The following is a 21,863-nucleotide window of genomic DNA, read 5'->3' on the forward strand; positions in this document are numbered from 1 at the left end:
TATACAGAAGCAAAAAAAAAAAAAGCAGAAGGATTAACAGCGGCCCTGCTAATAATACCACAATATGCCTGAGCCAACTGCCATGAGGCAGCCAGGAATATAACCAACCCCATAGATCACCTCCTGTAGTTTTCAGCGGGTTCCTGGCTATCATTGTTTCCATGTGATCAATGGTGACTGAAATATTATCTAGGACATATCTATTTTATTGCTGAAGGGCCCACTGATACTCGTGCTCTATCAGCTGCCTTGCTTTTTGGGAGGTTGTGTCCCACCTCTCTGAGGAGGAGCCTATTATCTTAACCAATTTTCCCACCTGTCCTTGTGGATGCTTAATACTCTCATGATTTCCTCCCAACATACTGTATCCGAAAGGGGCTTCTCCCTCTACATATATTAACATATACCCACAGGAATATATATATCCACCCTTGCAGAGGCCTGACACACGGAGTGACCATATCAAAGAGTTCTGGCCCCAATATCAAAAGTCCTGGCGGTGCCTTAAAATTTGCTGGGGGAAAAAAGTCTCTACGTTGGGGACGCTGCCCGCGGGCGTCCCTCCCATCCACTTGTCCAGCCGTCTGGCGCTCTTCTGGAGATGGTTAGCTTCAGAGGATCATCAGGATTTGGTGTAACTGTCCAATCTAAAATAGCCTTCTTCACTTAAGTGTGGTGGACCCAAGGGGTGAGGTAACAGCAGTGGGCCTGGGTCCACCTGTTAAGAAAGAGACAAAATCTCGGGAGAATTACTGCACATAATTATTAAACTGCACATTTTGACTAGCATGGGGGGGGGGGGTTATTGCAAAACTGAGTGGACAAAGGCTGGTCCATTGTCAGATCCTATTGACCTAGGTAGTCCATAGCGGGGAATGATCTCCCTAAGCAGGCACCTGGTTACTTCAAATGCCTTTTCAGTTCTGGTGGGCCAGGCTTCAACCCATTCTGTATACGTGCAGATCGCCACGAACAGGTAGCGGTATGGTCCACAGCGGGGCAATTCAGTGAAATCCACAACAAGGTCTTCCATGGGTGCAGTTCCACTATGCTGAATCCCCGGGGGAGCCAAGGGTCCGGTTCTAGGATTATTCTTTTGACACAGCAGGCATTTCCTGGAGATCTGGGCTGCCAGTTGATAAAGGTGGGCTATATAGAAGCACTGCTTCAGCTGTCTGGTTGTGGCATCTGGTCCCATGTAGGTGGACTCATGGTATCTCTGAGTAATCTGCTGAGAAAGGGACTCTGGAATCCATATTCTGTCATCATGAGTAAGGTACCATCCTTCTTTGGACATAGTCAGCCCCTGGGCATCTGCAGTGTCCCTTTCCTTTTTGGTGTATATTGGCTTATCAGCGGTGTTCAAGATCCTTCCAGGGACCAGTGCTCCAATAACTGACGCGGGAGCTGGTTCTCGGGCTGCTTCCTTGGCCACCCTGTCTGCTAGTCGGTTTCCTCTGGCCACTTCTCCTAGTCCAGTTTTGTGTCCATAACAATGGATAACTGCCACTGCCTTGGGCTCCCATACAGCATCCAGAAGGTTCAATAAGGCTTGTGGGTGGGCCACCTGGTTTCCTCTGGAGGTAAGCAAACCTCTTTCCTTCCATAAGGCTCCATGGGCATGTAAAGTCAGAAAGGCATACTTAGAGTATAAATGTTTATCTTCTGTCCCTTTGCTAGGGTCAGGGCTCTGGTGAGCGCTGTTATTTATGCCAGCCGGGCCGACGTTCCAGGCGGGAGTGGCTGCGCTTCAATCACTTGGTCTTCCAAGGCTACTACTGCATAGCCTGCCTTCCGCTGTCCAGCCTTAACAAAGCTGCTTCCATCCACAAACCATGAAGGCCAATAGGGGTTTGCCTCCTCTTTGAGGTCAGGCCTGCTAAAATATTCTTCATCCATTACTTCAATGCAATCGTGCATCTGCTCCTCATCTTCTCCTACCGGGGACAGGGTAGCTGGGTTGAGGGCGGTGGTGACCTGAAACTTCAAACGCGGATGCAGCAGTAACATCTGGCACTTTCTCATCTTCGCTTGGGAGAGAAAATAGGTACCCTTCATGTCAAGCAGAGCTGGGACTGCATGCGGGGTCACACAAACAGTGTCTTGGCCAAAAATAAATTTGTCTGCTTTGTTCAGTAGGGTGGCTACTGCCACAACTGCTCTCATGCACGGTGGTAAGCCTTGTTCTGTAGGTGTCAGGCGCTCAGATAGGTATGCCACTGGCTGTTGCCAGCTTCCCAATTTTTGGCACAAAACGCCTTTCGCTGTCCCTTGGTCCTCATCCACGAATAGAGTAAAGGGTTTCTCAGGGTTTGGGATGCCAAGCGCTGGGGCTTGCTGTAGTGCCCTCTTCAAATCCACGAAGGCTTGCTGTTGTTCTGTGCCTCAAACAAAGGGGTCTCTCTCAGTTCCTCTGGTTGACTCATGTAGAGGCTTGGCAATGATGCTGTAATTAAATATCCATATCCTACAAAATCCTGCAGACCCCAGAAAGCCACAGAGTTCTCTGCAGTTCTTTGGCTCTGGTATCAGGATAATAGCCTGCTTCCTTTCTTCACTGGTAACAAAAGGGTGTTCCACTGTGATTGGCATTGCCTCAAGATCCTATGTTGGAGCAGTCGCTCTAGATGCACCTACACTCCTTCAGTCGCCCTTCGTGGGATGGGATACTTATTTACTGCAACAGGATTGACAAATGGCTTGGGCTTCACAATTATTGGTGGGATATTCTTTGCCATTCCTGGGGGGTTCACTTGTTCCAGAATACTGGCGGGGATGGGTCCCTCCTCTTCTTTTACCATCATGAGGCGCCAGTACTCCCTCAGGGGTGCCTCCACAACCAGTTCCCCAAGTGACATAGTGGACAATGTGGCTTCTCCCGATGGCTTAAAAATAATTTGGGCTTGCAACTTTGCCAACAAATCTCTTCCTAACAATAGAATAGGGCATTCTCTCTTCCAGTGCCCTTCCTGTCGGCAGATGGCGCACTGATTCCTCCCCAGACGGCTTCGCCCTCCTCCCCGGGCACTTCCTCTTTCCTGAGGGGTGGGGGCGGCTGCCTGTAATGTCATCAACTTCCTTGTTTGATACTTCTCCTTTTTTCTCTGGGCCTCCTCATCTCTCTGATTGTAAGTGGTTTGAGCTATTTCCAACATCTATTCCAGCCCATGGCCGATGCACCCCTCAGGCTTCTGGATTTTTTCTTTTGGCGAATATCGGACGCTGCCTGAGCTACAAAGGCAGCCTTTATAATGGGGCGTTGGCAATATCATCTGGGTTCTCCTCAAAGGTAGGGTTCTAATTTCTCCAATTGCACACATCAGCACTTGAAAAAGGCACATGTTGGACTGTATAAGTGCATGGTGGTGCTTCCCCACCCTGTCCTGGGGGGCTGGTGGGTCATACACTCTGCGTAGAGGCATCATTGCAGTCCCACCCTTTTTCTGTGCCTTATGGGACTTATGGAGGGACACCCTGGTTGCTGCTAACAAATGGGAACTAACATCCACTTCTTTCACATAGGGTTGTACATACTGTTGCAATCTCAATTGTCTGATACTGTGTCCACATTTTTCCTTTCTTTGCTAACTCAATTAGTCCCTTCATAAACTCCTCATCATCCTCTTCCTCTTCGCTCTCTAATTCATCAACCTTGGAGGGTTCAGGCTGAGGGCCGGCTCCTCCCTAGTCCTGGGGCCCTGGGCCTGGGGGATTCGCTAGAGGGGCAGTTGGTGGAGCATAGGGTGGCGGCGGTTTAATGACTTCCCCCTCTTCTCCTTCCTCTCCTTCCGGCTCTGATATCACCGGAGGCTTTTCTGACTTCCCTGCCGGTCAGACTGCACAAATTGTATTTTGTGGGGCGTCGCCTCGGCAGGCTTTCAGCCACGGTGGATTATTTTCTACATTGATTTTCCAGGTAGAAATATAGGGGATCTGGTCTGGGTGGACGTTCAAGATATTTTGATATAGTGGGTTGATTAGTTGCAAATTAAATCTGCCCTCCGAGGGCTAATTAGTTCCTTGGGTGGGCCAATCAACCTCACATCCTCTCTCTTCTCAATTTGAACCCAATCATCATGCTTCGTAGCTGCTTTCCAGTTGGTTAAAAAGCATTTCAGAGGACTACGTTAGCTTGCCCCAGACTACATTTTTTTTTTTTTTTCAGATACTCCGCTCCTAACCGGGCTTAAGATCCTTTCACACACCAACCACTACAGACTGTGACTTGGCGAACTCGCGTTGCTAAGAAATGCACAGCCCTGCAATCGCTCGGCCAAGGGGACGCTAAGCCCCGGCCCACACTTGACAATTCAACCACTGGAGTATCTGACATGCAACATACAAAACACACCCCAATATAATTCCAACATGCAACACACAAAACACACCAAAATAATTTTCCCTCTGTTTCCCCTTTCCCCAACCTTACTGGCGGCACTCTACTGCTCACAGCCAGGGGAAGCTGATCAGGCTTCCTACCACGCCCTTTCCCTTGGGCTTACCTGTTCCGCTGCGGACCCCTCCTTCGGCCGTCCTCTTTTCTCTCCCGACTGGGTGTCTCGGCTCAGGCACAGCGTGGCGATCTCCCCCTACAAACTGGCAGGGTGCGCGCTGGAGATTGCGAGCGCTGGTCCTGGTTGCTCACCCGGTCGAGTCTGGCCCCTCGGTCCACCTTTCGTGGGGTGGGGACCCATCCCGGACGAGCCCCCAAAATGAAGCCTTAGATTAGCAGTACCCGGAGGTCCAGCGGTCCGCCAACCCCGTGGCCAGAGGGGAAAAACAATTCCAGAGACTTCTTGGTCAGAGAAAAGAGATTTATTGAGATCTGCGCAGAGGCAGCCAGTGGAGTCCTCTCCAAAGACTGGCTACGCCCAATTTCACATTTGCAAACTTTCTTATACCTTGAAAACACCCTTCCCTCCCCCAAGCTTCCCCAAAACCTCCTCCAATCAGCTGGCAAGTTTTAGCTTACTTCCTTATATGGCATATGACTAGCTAAGCCCCCTCCCTCCCTTGTTTGTGTGCTCCTTGTCTCTTGCGTTTCTGCAGCTCCCTGCTAGCCGGCAGAAAGAGGAAGTAGCTCCCAGCTTGCAAAGCCGCTGCTCGCTGTCTGCTAGCCGGCAGAAAGAGGAAGTGGGCCTCTTCCCAATTCAGCAAAGCAGGATAATATGCAATTTTAACAGAGCAATTTAGAAAAGCAACTTATCAGAGCAGAACAATTTACTTAAATATAAAATACAGGGAATACCTTCCCTGTCCCTTCAATGTCATAATAATTGTGTTCATCTTTAAGATACCACAATATTTCGGTCACATTGATGCATTCCTTGTTGGGAGAAAAAGGGTGTTTTGGGAAGTGCACAAGAGCCCCCCCTCACTGTAACCCCCCCTTCTCCCCCCCTTCAAATATGGAAAATGTGACGCTGTGTATAGATGTTTTATCTATGAAGGCCTGAGCCACTTACTCTAGGAATTTAAGAGCATGAGAGGTTGAGAGCTAAAGGTTTTGAAAAATTATCCTGCAAAGTGATTTACTGTGCTATGTGGCGTACCTGCAAAAGGAGTTAAAACACCCTGGGAAGTTGCTAGGGAACAGAAGTTGCTGCATCATTGACCATCCAATGAGAGATCGTTCTGATGATGTAATGCTTCTGTTTGGTCTGTGCTGATATCATTTTAGGAGAAGCCAGGATGCAGTATTGTTCTGAAAACACAGGAACAATCCAACTTGATTTAACTATTTTTTTAAAAAATTGAAGCTGCTTTGGTTCTGCTCATTGCACTGCTACTATTCCAAGGTAGGGAACAGAACCTTGCCTAGCACCTCAGTGTCCACAGAAATGCATAGATGTGACACAGTTCACCTAAGATTAAAAGCTGAGCTATATTTTAAGCTCACCCTGGGAGATGCTGAAAATAGCAAGTCTAGAGATGAACTGCTCTCCTTCATGCCATAACAAGTTGGAACATTCACGGTACTGTGAATACTTCCTGCATAGTAAGTTTCCTTGCCCCTGCCAGTATTGGCCACATGGCAAATGGGAATGAATAAATTATCAGTGTCGTATAGCGGTTAGAGGGTTGGGCTAAGACCTGGGAGGCCAGGGTTCAATTCTCACTCAGCCATGAAGCTCCTTGGGTACCCTTGGGCCAGTCAACCTCACAGGGTTGTTGTGAGGATAAAATGGGGGGGGGGGGAGAAGGGTGTACACAACCTTGAGTTCCTTGGAGGAAAGATTGGAGACCAGTGAAAATAAATAAATAGTGTGCTGTGTATTCCTAGATATCATGGCCAAGAGGGGGAATCATCATAATCTACTCCAAAATTATGTATGCATTCCATTTCACATATAAGTGACCCCATCTCCATGTGCAAACTACAGACAGGCTCCCAGGATTTATTAGACAACCTGTTGTGGTCAGAGGAACTCTGTAAGCACACCTGGGCTTCCATGCTTTGAACCAATGTTTCTCAAAATTGGCTCCCCAGCTGTTGTTGGACCACAACACCCATCATCCCTAGCTAGCAGGACCAGTAATCAAGGATGATGGGAGTTGCAGTAGTCCAACAGCTGGGGACCCAAGTTTGAACAGATCTCTAGCTGGGCTGTGTAGCTTCAGTGTGACCCAAGCAGCATGGAAGGGCTTCTCCACACTAGAGCAAAATGGGGGTTTGCACCAGCTTGTCTCCCCATTAATGAGGTGACATCATCCCCATCCCACTGTTGCCCTAAGCCAGGGGTCAGCAACCTTTTTCAGCTGTGGGCAGGTCCACCATCCCTCAGACAATGTAGGGGGCCGGACTATATTTTTTGGAGGGAAATGAACAAATTCCTATGCCCTACAAAAAACCCAGAGATACATTTTAAATAAAAGGACACATTCTACGCATGTAAAAACACGCTGATTACTGGACAGTCCGTGGGCCAGATTGAGAAGGCGATTGGGCCGCATCCGGCCCACGGGCCTTAGGTTGCCTACCCCTGCCCTAAACCTTCCTTGCCCAAAATGTATATTGTTTTGTTATATTGTAACATTATTTTTTAAAAAAAGTCTGTGCCCATTGTTTACTGTTGTTATTACTTACAATATATAAAAGGCCATCAAAGTTTTATAATGAATATGAGTGTAGATATAAAATCTGTTCTTTGTTAGACTCAATGCCAAACATTTCTACCTAAAGATAGCATCTTAAGTACTCACCACAGAATCTCTTTGGTTTTTGCTAGAATGCAATTCTTCAGGTTGTTCTTGAAAAGCACAAGAAATCATGTAACATCACAGCTGTTAGATTACTGGTAGTGACTGATGTAATTACATGACACGCCAATTACTGTGCATTTGGCATTGCTGTTTGGATAATTTCAGCATTCAGAGTGAAGCTAAACAGGAAGCTAAGAAAAACAATGCTAGTAATCTGTGGCTATCCATGTGCAATCTGTAGTTGCCTACATTGACCATTGCTGCTACTTTACCATTGAGGAAGGCCAAAGAATTGACCCAGGTCTTACGAAGTAATAAATAATGGTGTGATGGAAGACGCTTGACGCTTGATGGCCTTTTCTCTTTGGTGCAAATGATAGCAATATTATTGCACATCAGTTATAGTACTGTGGAAACCTTGGCAATAGGACAACCAAATTGTGTCACTGTGGCTTTATTACTTAAGCCTGTGGGATGTAATCCACTGGGAGCATTCCTTGTTTTGCTAGAGTGGACATGCAAGGGAATGTTTGGTCCAGCCAGTCAAAATTTCCTGGCTGGAACATCCTTCCTTGCATGTGACTAGTGGGTGGGCATGACCTTTCCAGACCTGGTAAAAGGCCAAGGCATGTTGGCACTCTCTCTTTTTCCATTTTCTTTTTGTCCTGCGAACTTCCTGGAATGAACTGCTGGCTGCCAGCCAAGCAGTCCCCCAGGTCATCTCCCTTATGGGATAAACCTGTTAGTATAAGTTTGTAACTTTAAGCCTAACGCCTGCCTTCAGGGATCACACATTGCTCGGCCTGATTGTGAATAAACTTTCTTTTTTTGCTTATGAATAAGACTGTGGTGTCTTTATTCTTTTAGGAGGGATTCAAAGGGGATCTTACTAAGAACATACAATTCAATCTGAGGGAGATTGAATTGCATAATAGTAAGAGGTTCTAACAAACCTGCAACTAGATTTCTGCTGTGCGTGAGAAGGGGAATGTAAACTCTGCTAAGTAAAGGAACTTGCTAGCGCAAGTTAGGAAGGATATTAATAAACAATATATCCTCTCCTGCCACCCTGAACATTCCTACAAAGTCTACTACAGGGGCCAGTAAGACCAATGCAAAAAAGAGGCATTTTTTACGTGCAACAATGCAAAAACAAAACAGAGAAGAGCTGTGGTAGAACATATGCTTAGTGTGCAGAAGGTTCCAGGTTCAATTCCTGACACCTCCAGGTAAAGATGTAGGAATGAAGGGACCCATTGATGTCTGGTTCATCCCAGATCTTCATGATGATGGCAATAAATCCATCCTATCATGTGTTTTTTTTTTTTTAAGAATGATGGACCATAATCAATTCCCGTTGCTCCCAGGGGCACTTCTGTTCAGATGGCAATATGTCCCATGTACCAACTTCTTCAGGTAGTGTGTGGCTGAATTGCCTGTTTTTAAACGACCCATTCCCGACCATGATCTGTCAATCCGGGGATTGCACTATGAAATCTGAGTTTCCTCCCTGATCCTTCACCTCTAGCGAGTCTGTATGGAGCTTGATGGGAGCCAATGCTCTGACTTGGTGTAGCTTCCTATGTTACAAAATACCTCACTTCCACCCAAACACATCAGCCTTGGTGAGGCTCAAGGATTCCCACTGCTGTGCTGACCAGGAATGGTGTATTTAATCTTTTCAGCTACCCCATCTATTGCTGACATTCCTAAGGTTCAACGATTCCTCCTCTGCTTCAACACCGTACATTTAAAGCACTGTTATGCCTCTTTAGCAGTCATTGAGAATCCTGGAAACTGTAGTTTGTTGCTGACCGGCATCCTGAACAAACTACAGTTTCCAAGATTCTCCATGATTGCTAATGGTTTCAATATACAGCATTGATGTAACCTAAGTCTTTATGGAGGCACAGTTCAGCCCATGAGGGCAGGCAGAAGCACGTTTACCTTTGAAGTGGGCAGAAGTTGAGCAGCATAGGGAGGTAATGCTCCTTGACTTTCCTTCCTACAGGCTCTCTGTCAACAGGATGCTGTTTGGTGAATAAGATGTTCCTCCTTGTTCCTTTCTGCTGAGGCAGAGAGGCATCAATATGAGCTGGTTAGCAGACAGGCAATTGCTTAAAATTTGTGCTGGCTCTCTGTCAAGTCTGATGCTGGACCCCCCCCCCCTTCAAGCAAAGACTATTATTGGAAGGGATGCCTCCGACTGCTCAACCCCTGCCCATTTTAGTGACATCCATTTAGAGAGTAAGCATTATTCAAAATGTCCTAAATCTAAAGCTCTGTAATCCTTTTCGGCTGGGGTGTTGGTGGGGGTGGGAGGAGAAGCTAATTTCTACAAAGTCCAATTCATGTACACAACCACCACATCAAAACATATAAAAACAAGGAAACCCCATGCACCAGTTTTGAACCCTTTCATGTTACGACATCTAGTTCATTTATACAAATGTTATATCTTTGCAACAGCCGGGAAGTCTGCAGTTTATTCGTAAGTATACGAAAGTTGTTTAAAAGCAGCTTAAAACATGAATGTGTGTGCCATTTGTAATAAATTAGACCCGTTGCTTTTAATTAAAGAGGCCGACCGATAATTTCAGCCATGTTTATGCAATTCTTCCCCCCTCCACCCATGACACTTTTAAATCTCTTTCCCTTTGTTTTCCTTTGACTGAATAGCTGAAGAAACAGTCTTTAATTAACTAACTGAAATGAGCCTCCTAACACTGAGAACTAGATTAAGAAAATCCTTTTAATTACTGGAACCAGATTTAAGTTTGATGGCGAAGGGTGGTTAAATACCCTCTTTTAAATTGGGCCTTAATTAAAAGCAGTGAGGTGCTGTGAAGGCCCTTTATTTACATGAGCAACCAGTTTGAGCCGAAACTTTGGCTTTGGTGGAACCTGTGGGAGATCCATTTTCAAATCTTTCTTTCATTTAAGAATTAAATAAAAGAAGTTAGTTAAAATAGGAAGGGATTGACCAAACATCGGGTTGCCATGTAAATTCCATGAGTTCCTCTGCCCCGCAAGCAAATGAATATCTTGGAATTACCACTTGCCTTGTGGTTGTTAAAATAACCCAAGAACATGTTTATGATTGAGTTCATTATCCAACAATATGCTTTCTCCTGACAAGTAATAAGAAGCTGGAAATTTAGCATCTGCATTATGGAAAATTTCAGATTTTGCATTTTTGTACATTAACTGCATGATTCTAGATATGTCTGCTCAGAAGTAAGCCCTACGGAGTTCAGTAGAGCATACTCGCAGTTAAATATTGGATTGTAGCCTTAAAATGTTTTTATTGCAAACTTGGTGTGAGATAAAGGTCAGGCCTAGCCCAATACGTTTTGCTACAGGGAACCAGGCAGAGGGCCTTCTCGGTAGTGGCGCCCGCCCTGTGGAGCGCCTTTCCAGCAGATGTCAAAGCGATAAACAACTACCTGACATTCAGAAGACATCTTAAGGCAGCCCTGTTCAGGGAAGTTTTTAACGTGTGATATTTTACTGTATTTTTGGTTTCTATGGAAGCCGCCCAGAGTGGCTGGGGAGGCGGGGTATAAATAATAAATTATTGTTGTTGTTGTTGTTGTTGTTGTCACCTGAAGTGAACCACAAAATGGCATCCCTGTCCCTGCCACAAAAGAAGGGGTGAGGGACAATCTTCTTCAGGAACAAGGAGGGAAAGAAAGATTAACTTTGGGATCTGCTGCCCCCATGGATCCTGCCACATGCGACAGAGATAGTCACCTCATCTTGGCTCATGGGTGGGCAGGCTCTGAAAGAGGTTCAAAAACAGCAAATGAAAATTGTGTGGCCAAAATCATTCTGCCTCATCTTCAACCATTTCTTTCCTGGGTGCCAGGAAGTTTCCAGTGACTTTCAATCTGTCACCTTTGTTGAGTACTATATCCCTTTCCTTCTTTGTCCAAACATGCCTCAGTGCTGCATCCCGTGATGTTTTGCAGCTGGCACAGTCTAATCTTATTAGTCGGCAAACAGCTGCCCGATTACAAAGTGGAGACTGCAACCTACTTGAAGGCTGGCCTTCTGTAGCAGGAGCATCCTTCTTTCAAGGTGTGCATAGTACATACAGATGTGTAAAATTCAAGTGTTGAGTGTGCTATGGAAGTGCACTCATAATGTTTCGTTCTAGGGTGGTTGCTTATGCTTTGTCAAAAATGCAATACACTCCATCTGAAGCTTTCCTTGTGCTTGATCCAGAAACTGCAACTGTGCTAGGTACACATTAGTGACTTGAAACACACCAATGCCATTCTCCCCTGCTCAGGGGCGGCCTGAGACATTTTTCCACTGTAGGCAAAAAGCCTACCCCCACCCGGCAGATCTGGGTCCCCACTCTGTGCCTGTCGCGTCCGTGCTGCTGCCAGCCCCATCACTGCAACTGTACCCTCATTTGTGACTGCACCCGTGCTGCTGCTGAAACACAGCAGCAGCTGTGAGGGTGCGGTGTCAACAGTGAGAGCAATAGGACTGTGTTGGTGAAAGGGTGCTGTCCAATGGCAGGATTGAGGAGGGGCTCAGATCTGCTACCTGATGCAAATAGCTTCACCTGCCCCCTTGCAGCGTTTCAAGTCACATTTGCGCATACACTGTCACCTGCACATGTGCAATGGCTTCCTGAAGTGTACACACCTCAGTTTCCCAATCGGATGGAAACTGGTTCAAGGGAAAGTGCACCAAACAGAGTATTTCTCAAGAAATACTACAGTATGCCTATGGGTTGTGGCAAACGTTGCGTGCACTTGGCTTCAGACATCAGTGCTAGAGCTGGAGCAAGTCGGATTGTGTACGCAGTCTTAGTGCAGCACAATTGCTGAAAGGAGTAAGAATCTCAGCATATTATGCCTGTGCTCCAAGATCTTCACTAGCTCTCAATTCATTGCCAGACGAAATCCAAGGCAGTCGAGATTCAGAGGTCGAAGTGGAGGCTGGAGAGGAGTAGGGAGAGGCTGCTGAAGCAGTGGCGTAGTGTGGGTTGTCAGCACCCGGGGCAAGGCAAGTAATTTGCACCCCCTAACCCGTGGATTTGCGCCCCCTAACCCTAACCCCCCGATGTTGCGCCCGGTGCGGCCGGGCCCCCCTGCACCCTCCACGCTACGCCACTGTGCTGAAGTACCCCTCCTGCTGTCACTAGCTCCCCTTCCCCCTAGTCTCCCATAATATGAAGAGGAATGAGGAGGGCGGAGCAAAGAGAAACAAGATGAACAGCCTCAGGTTGCTGGGGAAGGACCCAGGGGCGGAGTCTTAGAGAGGGATGGGACCTTCAGTCCTTGCAACTGCCTCATTGGGGCAAGACCTACTGGGAAAAGTTGCTATGATCACTAGGTCTGCACTGTTTTCCTTTCTTTGAATAAAGAGTTAACTTTACTGACACTGGGTGCTTTATTACTAACCTATTCCTGGCTCAGACTCCTGACAGTATTAGGCCAACCAAACATGTCACAAGGTAGTGTACTTTACAGCATGCACACTATTTTGTGACATTTTAAATGGCCTAATAAAGGTATTGCCTTATTATGTACTGTGGAATCTCCCTTTTGTTTTTCTGAAGTAGTAGTGAAACCTCATGGCAGCGGAGAAAGGAAAGTTTTACCCAGCGTTAACTGGGGAAAAAAGTAACAGAAAATGCGGGTGCCAACATTAAAGATTCCCCAGGCATAAACCTTTTGCTCAAGATATTCATATCTTAATGGACTCTTGTTTCTCTTTAAGATTTTTGCTCCTGCTTATCCTTTCTCCTAGCAGCCAGCAGGGAGGCTGGCTAAACAATTGCCTTTCATCTGCATAACATGCCTTTAGCCCTAAGCAAAATTTCATTCCAGAAGCAAAATATCAAGAGCATCATGGTCAAACTAAGCAGGCACATCCAATGTTGTTTATCCAAAGTTTTAATTTGCAAAGGAAATTGTTCTATTTGTGTGTACATGCACACAAATCGGATTTTTTTTTAAAAAATGCTGCGTTTGTCTTTTTCTTAGGAAAACAATGTCCTTACATCATTAAAATGTAAATGTCTCATTCAACTGATTTACTCTAGTATAAACTGGGAATAAGCAAACTGATTGAAAGTAATTTCACTTCACCCTGTAAGAGGAGAATCAGACTCAGGCAATGTTTTAAGACCATGCCATTATTTTACTCTGTCTTGCATCTATGGAGACTTCTCAAGGTGATCTTTATTCATTATTATTCTTATTTATTAAAATTGTTATATTGGTTTATACCCATAGATCTCAGGGTGATTCATAACATGAAATTTTAATATATATAAAAATATGCAATAAAAATAAAAACAAAGTCAACTCAGTGAGTGATATTAGATGACATTTTAAAAAAATATTTCTTATGTTACTTTCTCCTTCAGATAGCCCAGTGCTATTTTTGCACTGCTTAAATATTCATAAGCCATTTATATTTTATGGGGGGAGTTTAGCATTTAAGTTCCTGTATTTCTTCCATCCTGTCAAGCACACTTTCGTATAATGAGAGCCGCTTGTCTTCTACGATCAAAGAAATGTTGAAGCCTTCTTCTCCCAATCTGTTTTGGCAGAATGTCAACAAACTCAATCACTCCTTCAGCTGTGAAATATAATTTGCAGCTCTGCACTGCAACCAGGGAAACAGCCAAACAAAGTTGATTTGGTGAAGGTTTCAGTCAGTGATGCTGCAAGGGACATGGGGATGTTCTAAATGCAGAGTCTTTCACCACAGTCCTGAAAACATGGCGGCTAGGAAGCTTTATGTACCTTCTGGAGCTTCGGATTGATATATCTCAAAACCCAGTCCCATGTTCCACAAAGGAAATACCTTTTGAAACTTTCAAAAGCTGATTGCAATACGGCATGAAGATATGCAGTTCTAAGATTAAAAGTAAAAGCTGCACAGCTTGTGACCTCCTTCATCTGCCTCCTCCACGAGAGGTCTGGAGGGTGGCAACACTAGAAAGGGCCTTTTGTGCAGTGGCTCCCTGTTTGTGGAATGCTGCCTCCAGGAGGGTTTGGCTGGTGCCTTCATTATAAACCTTTAGGTGCCAAGCAGAAATGTTCCTCTTTAACGGGGCCTTTGGCTGATTAACATCTTATACCCCTTTTAAATGTGTTGTGGAAGTGGGGATTATTGGGTTGTCTTTGTTTTCATTTTTATTATGTATTTTGTGTTTTTTATATTGTAATTTTATGTTGTAAACTGCCCTGAGATCTGTGGGTACAGATCTGTGGGTATTAAATTTTAATAATAATAATAGTCACTGGACATGCCGAAACAGTCTCTTAATTATAGCCCTTTTACTTTAGAGCAGGAGTGGGCAGCTTACAGTGAAGAGTCGCATGTGGCCCTTAGCCTAATTTCATGCTGATGACAAAGAGGGGAAAATAGGAGTGGGGATAAAGGAGTGGTAGAAATGGAGAAAAACGAGGGGCTGAAAGTGAGGAGGAGATGGACCACACCATATATTTAAAGCATACAACTCCCTCCCCTTAATCCTGGGAACTGTAGTTTGTTAAGGGTGTTGGGAATTATAGTTCTGTGAGGGGTGAACAACAGTTCTCAGGATTCTCAGGTGCTTTAAATGTATGGTGTGGATGTGACCATGGGGGGGGGGGAGTAAGACGAACCCTGCCGGATCAGGCCTAAGGCCCTTCTAGCCTAGCATCATGTTCTCACAATGGCTAGCCAGATGCCAAGGGAAGCCCACAACAAGCAGGAACTGAGTTCAACAGCGCTCTCACAATTTGCAGTTTCCTGCAATAGGCATTCAGATGCATTCTGCCTCTGAAGGCTGAAGCCTTATCCTTGCCAGGGAATCGTTTGCCTGCGTCCCCAGGGCCGAAGAGAGAGCAAAAAGCACCAGGAAAGATTCTTCTTTGGAGAAAAAAGTTTTATTGAAATCTGTGCACAGAGGTGGCCAGTGGGATCGTTCCCAAAAGACTGGCCCATAGATACAAATAAACAAGCATCTTTATACCTGAGAGTCTGCCCATCTCTTCCCACCTCTTCAGATTCTCCAATCAGCTGGCAAGGTTAAGCTTATTTCCTTATATGGTATATGGCTACTCGGCTAGCTAAGCCCACCTCCTTCCCTTGTTCGTGTGCTTCTCTCTTGCGTTACTGCAGCAAAGAGCATGCGCAGAGAGCAGTTCCTGGTTTGCAGAGCTCAAGCAATTGCAAAAAGGAAGTAGCTCCCAGCTTGCAATTGCGGTTTTTTGCTAGCTGCTTAACCACAACTGCAGAAGTTAGCTTAGGTGCAGATAGTATTGAGATTAACCCTTTCAATTCCCTCCTCTTCTTTTGGACAACCTATCTCCTAGGTTCGTCCTGGCCTCTTGGGTTTATAATCCTGGGGGAGAACAATAAGGGCCATGATATTTTATTTTTTTGCATCACACCTTGTAAGCATTGCACCAAGCAGGGTATACAGAGGCAAAGAAGCAAAAGGATTAATAGCGGCCCTGCTAATAATACCACAATATGCCTGAGCCAACTGCCATGAGGCAGCCAGAAATATAACCAACCCCATAGATCACCTCCTGTAGTTTTCAGCGGGTTCCTGGCTATCATTGTTTCCATGTGATCAATGGTGGCTGAAATGCTGACATTATTATCTGGGACATATCTATTTTATTGCTGAAGGGCCCACTGATACTCGTGCTCTATCAGCTGCCTTGCTTCTTGGGAGGTTGTGTCCCACCTCTCTGAGGAGGAGCCTATTATCTTAACCAATTTTCCCACCTGTCCTTGTGGATGCTTAATACTCTCATGATTTCTTCCCAACACACTGTATCCGAAAGGGGCTTCTCCCTCTACATATATTAACATACACCCACAGGAATATATATCCACCCTTGCAGAGGCCTGACATACGGAGTGACTATATTAAAGAGTTCTGGCCCCAATATCAAAAGTCCTGGCGGTGCCTCAGAATTTGCTGGGGAAAAAAGTCTCTACGTTGGGGACGCTGCCCGCGGGCGTCCCTCCCATCCACTTGTCCAGTCGTCTGGCGCTCTTCTGGAGATGGTTAGCTTCAGAGGATCATCAGGATTTGGTGTAACTGTCCAATCTAAAATAGCCTTCTTCACTTAAGTGTGGTGGACCCAAGGGGTGAGGTCAGCAACTGTAACAGCAGTGGGCCTGGGTCCACCTGTTAAAAAAAGAGAGAAAATCTCGGGAGAATTACTGCACATAATTATCAAACTGCACATTTTGACTAGCATGGGGGGTTATTGCAAAACTGAGTGGACAAAGGTTGGTCCATTGTCAGATCCTATTGACCTAGGTAGTCCATAGCGGGGAATGATCTTCTATAACAGGCACCTGGTTACCTCGGACGCCCCCTCAGTTCTGGTAGGCCAGGCTTCAACCCATCCTGTATACGTGCAGATCGCCACGAACAGGTAGCGGTATAGTCCACAGCGGGGCAATTCAGTGAAATCCACAACAAGGTCTTCCATGGGTGCAGTTCCACTATGCTGAATCCCCGGGGGAGCCAAGGGTCCGGTTCTGGGATTATTCTTTTAACATAGCGGGCACTTCCTGGGAATCTGGGCTGCCAGTTGATAAAGGTGGGCTATGTAGAAGCACTGCTTCAGCTGTCTGGTTGTGGCATCTGGTCCCATGTGGGTGGACTCATGGTATCTCTGAGCAATCTGCCGAGAAAGGGACTCTGGGATCCATATTCTGTCATCATGAGTAAGGTACCATCCTTCTTCGGACAATGTCAGCTCCTGAGCATCTGCAGTGTCCCTTTCCTTTTTAGTGTATATTGGCTTATCAGCGGTGTTCAAGATCCTTCCAGGGACCAGTGCTCCAATAACTGACGCGGGAGCTGGTTCCCGGGCTGCTTCCTTGGCCACTCTGTCTGCTAGTCGGTTTCCTCTGACCACTTCTCCTGGTCCAGTCTTGTGTGTCCATAACAGTGTGCCACTGCTACTGCCTCAGGTTCCCATACTGCATCCAGGAGGCTTGTGGGTGGGCCACCTAGTTTCCTCTGGAGGTAAGCAAACCTCTTTCCTTCCATAAGGCTCCATGGGCATGTAAAGTCAGAAAGGCATACTTAGAGTATAAATGTTTATCTTCTGTCCCTTTGCTAGGGTCAGGGCTCTGGTGAGCGCTGTTATTTATGCCAGCCGGGCCGACGTTCCAGGCGGGAGTGGCTGCACTTCGATCACTTGGTCTTCCAAGGCTACCACTGCATAGCCTGCTTTTCGCTGTCCAGCCTTAACAAAGCTGCTTCCATCCACAAACCATGAAGGCCAGTGGGGGTTTGCCTCCTCTTTGAGGTCAGGCCTGCTGAAATATTCTTCATCCATTACTTCAATGCAATCGTGCATCTGCTCCTCACCTTCTCCTACCGGGGACAGGGTAGCTGGGTTGAGGGCGGTGGTGACCTGAAACTTCAAACGCGGATGCAGCAGTAACATCTGGCACTTTCTCATCTTCGCTTGGGAGAGAAAATAGGTACCCTTCATGTCAAGCAGAGCTGGGACTGCATGCGGGGTCACACAAACAGTGTCTTGGCCAAAAATAAATTTGTCTGCTTTGTTCAGTAGGGTGGCTACTGCCACAACTGCTCTCATGCACGGCGGTAAGCCTTGTTCTGTAGGCGTCAGGCGCTCAGATAGGTATGCCACTGGCTGTTGCCAGCTTCCCAATTTTGGCACAAAACCCCTTTCGCTGTCCCTTGGTCCTCATCCACGAACAGAATAAAGGGTTTTTCGGGATTTGGGATGCCAAGCGCTGGGGCTTGCTGTAGTGCCCTCTTCAGATCCACGAAGGCTTGCTGTTGTTCTGTGCCCCAAACAAAGGGGTCTCTCTCAGTTCCTCTGGTTGACTCATGTAGAGGCTTGGCAATGATGCTGTAATTAAATATCCATATCCTACAAAATCCTGCAGACCCCAGAAAGCCACGGAGTTCTCTGCAGTTCTTTGGCTCTGGTATCAGGATAATAGCCTGCTTCCTTTCTTCACTGGTAACAAAGGGGTGTTCCACTATGATTGGCATTGCCTCAAAATCCTATGTTGGAGCAGTCGCTCTAGATGCACCTACACTCCTTCAGCCGCCCTTCGTGGGATGGGATACTTATTTACTGCAACAGGATTGACAAATGGCTTGGGCTTCACAATTATTGGTGGGATATTCTTTGCCATTCCTGGGGGGTTCACTTGTTCCAGAATACTGGCGGGGATGGGTCCCTCCTCTTCTTTTACCATCATGAGGCGCCAGTACTCCCTCAGGGGTGCCTCCACAACCAGTTCCCCAAGTGACATAGTGGACAATGTGGCTTCTCCCGATGGCTTAAAAATAATTTGGGCTTGCAACTTTGCCAACAAATCTCTTCCTAACAATAGAATAGGGCATTCTCTCTTCCAGTGCCCTTCCTGTCGGCAGATGGCGCACTGATTCCGTCCGAGACGGCTTCGCCCTCCTCCCCGGGCACTTCCTCTTTCCTGAGGGGTGGGGGTGGCTGCCTGTAATGCCATCAACTTCCTTGTTTGATACTTCTCCTTTTTTCTCTGGGCCTCCTCATCTCTCTGATTGCAAGAGGTTTGAGCTATTTCCAACATCTATTCCAGCCCATGGCCGATGAACCCCTCAGGCTTCTGGATATATTTTTTTTGGCGAATATCGGACGCTGCCTGAGCTACAAAGGCAGCCTTTATGGCAATATCATCTGGGTTCTCCTCAAAGGTAGGGTTCTAATTTCTCCAATTGCACACATCAGCACTTGAAAAAGGCACATGTTGGACTGTATAAGTGCGTGGTGGTGCTTCCCCACCCTGTCCTGGGGGGCTGGTGGGTCATACACTCTGCGTAGAGGCATCATTGCAGTCCCACCCTTTTTCTGTGCCTTATGGGACTTATGGAGGGACGCCCTGGTTGCTGCTTCTATCCATTCCTTCTGCCATTTCTTCCCTTGTGTTGGGGAACATCCTGCTGATACTGTGTCCACCTTTTTTCCCTTTTTTTTTACTAACTCAATTAGTCCCTTCATAAACTCCTCATCATTCTCTTCCTCTTTGCTCTCTAATTCATCAACCTTGGAGGGTTCAGGCTGAGGGCCGGCTCCTCCCTGGTCCTGGGGCCCTGGGCCTGGGGGATTCGCTAGAGGGGCAGTTGGTGGAGCATAGGGTGGCGGCGGTTTAATGACTTCCCCCTCTTCTCCTTCTTCTCCTTCCGGCTCTGATATCACCGGGGGCTTTTCTGCCGGTCAGACTGCACAAATTGTATTTTGTGGGGCGTCGCCTCGGCAGGCTTTCAGCCACGGTGGATTCTTTTCTACATTGATTTTCCAGGTAGAAATATAAGGGATCTGGTCTGGGTGGACGTTCAAGATATTTTGATATAGTGGGTTGATTAGTTGCAAATTAAATCTGCCCTCCGAGGGCCAATTAGTTCCTTGGGTGGGCCAATCAACCTCACATAATGTCCTCATCCTCTCTCTTCTCAATTTGAACCCAATCATCATGCTTCGTAGCTGCTTTCCAGTTGGTTAAAAAGCATTTCAGAGGACTACGTTGGCTTGCCCCAGACCCCATTTTTTTTTTTTTCCAGATACTCCGCTCCTAACCGGGCTTAAGATCCTTTCACACACCAACCACTACAGACTGTGACTTGGCGAACTCTCGTTGCCAAGAAATGCACAGCCCTGCAATCGCTCGGCCAAGGGGACGCTAAGCCCCGGCCCACACTTGACAATTCAGCCACTGGAGTATCTGACATGCAACATACAAAACACACCTCAATAATTTTCCCTCTGTTTCCCCTTTCCCCAACCTTACTGGCGGCACTCCACTGCCACCTCTGTTTCCCCTTTTCCCTTTTCCCGTCTGGCGGGGCGGCACCTTATTGCCACGGCCAGTTCCTTTGTTCCTTTTCTGGCGGCACTCTACTGCTCACAGCCAGACCCTTTATCCCTTTTCTGGCGGCACTCTACTGCTCACAGCCAGGGGAAGCTGTCCAGGCTTCCTACCACGCCCTTTCCCTTAAGGCTTACCTGTTCCGCTGCGGACCCCTCCTTCGGCCGTCCTCTTTTCTCCCTCGACCAGGTGTCTCACTCCGGAGCGGTGTGGCCGGCTCCCCCCACGAACAGGCAGGGGTGCGCACTTGGAGCCGCGAACGCCGGTCCGGGGCTGTTCACCTAGGTCGGGCCTGGCCCTCCCCGGCCCCCTGGGGTGGGGCAATTCCCGGCCAACGCACCAAAATGAAGGCTGAAGCCTTATCCTTGCCAGGGAATCGTTTGCCTGCGTCCCCAGGGCCGAAGAGAGAGCAAAAAGCACCAGGAAAGATTCTTCTTTGGAGAAAAAAGTTTTATTGAAATCTGTGCACAGAGGTGGCCAGTGGGATCGTTCCCAAAAGACTGGCCCATAGATACAAATAAACAAGCATCTTTATACCTGAGAGTCTGCCCATCTCTTCCCACCTCTTCAGATTCTCCAATCAGCTGGCAAGGTTAAGCTTATTTCCTTATATGGTATATGGCTACTCGGCTAGCTAAGCCCACCTCCTTCCCTTGTTCGTGTGCTTCTCTCTTGCGTTACTGCAGCAAAGAGCATGCGCAGAGAGCAGTTCCTGGTTTGCAGAGCTCAAGCAATTGCAAAAAGGAAGTAGCTCCCAGCTTGCAATTGCGGTTTTTTGCTAGCTGCTTAACCACAACTGCAGAAGTTAGCTTAGGTGCAGATAGTATTGAGATTAACCCTTTCACCTCCAACAGTAGAATGGGAAACAAGGGGTAAAGATAGAGAAAAGTGGGCCGTGGCCACCTTTGTCTCTAGTTCTGAGGGAATTTAGCCTTCAAAAAAGGGAAAAATAAGGTTCCCTAGGCCTGACTTCCAGTGTATCCACATCATGCTGCTGATTCTGTGCTTTAAAGTCAACCTAGAAGTTTGCATTTCCCCTCCAAAGCAGTGCTATTTTTCTAGAAAAAGAACTCACCATGAACACTTCCCTCGTTCTCTCAGAATGGCAATGGTGCCCACCTGAGAGTTGCAGAACTGAGTTCCGGCAAGTTCCGGCTGAAAAAAAGCCCTGCCCAAAAGTAAATACCATATGGCACTATAACAGCTTATCACCTTGACTCTTGCCCACTAAGACCTGGAATTCCAATATAAATCTGGCTTAGAAATATAACATTAGTTTATGAGGTATTAATAACAACGCCAGAATTTAGTAAGACTGGTTGCTCAACCTTGTCCATCTCACAACATTTCTTTATTTGAGACAATCATCCTTTCCCCCCAATATTTTGCTTCATAATCCAGCTGAAATGGAGGCCGTTTACATGTTATCGGCAAGTCAAGTGACATCATTCAGTAAACTCATTTTAAATGAAAATCACAACAAAATGCAGAGTACATTGTCTTTTCGAATGCTTTTTTGTTTTTATTAAATATTTTCACGGTTAACAAAAAATGTGCATTGTCTTTTCTCAAGTTGTATAGTTGGGTTTTTTTACATCTGATGTGAGACACTATATTGTTTGCGAATGTTTTGGCGAGGTCGCTGACCTGCAAACTCCTGGATGATCCCTGTGTTGTGAGGAGAACGCTAGGCCCAATGTTCTTGTGCTGCCTTCCTAGTCTCAGGAAAACCCACAGGTCAGTAACCTTTCTCTTTCTGACCTTTTAACTGGCTCTAGTCG

The 21,863-nt window shown here is 46.6% G+C and overlaps 1 long non-coding RNA gene across 1 annotated transcript in view; it reads right to left on the reverse strand.

The window, feature by feature from the left end:
• The window catches only part of LOC128423649 (uncharacterized), a 33,832-nt gene extending 12,620 nt beyond the window's left edge, over positions 1–21,212 (reverse strand). The window contains exons 1-2 of the long non-coding RNA XR_008332812.1: positions 21,158–21,212; positions 5,553–5,704 (exon numbers count right to left, since the gene is read on the reverse strand). This is a non-coding gene — a long non-coding RNA (uncharacterized LOC128423649). The remainder of the gene's footprint in view (positions 1–5,552; positions 5,705–21,157) is intronic.
• Between the last annotated feature and the right edge of the window lie 651 nt (positions 21,213–21,863).

This window comes from Podarcis raffonei, chromosome 11 (assembly GCF_027172205.1).
Source record: "Podarcis raffonei isolate rPodRaf1 chromosome 11, rPodRaf1.pri, whole genome shotgun sequence".
NCBI lineage: Eukaryota > Metazoa > Chordata > Lepidosauria > Squamata > Lacertidae > Podarcis > Podarcis raffonei.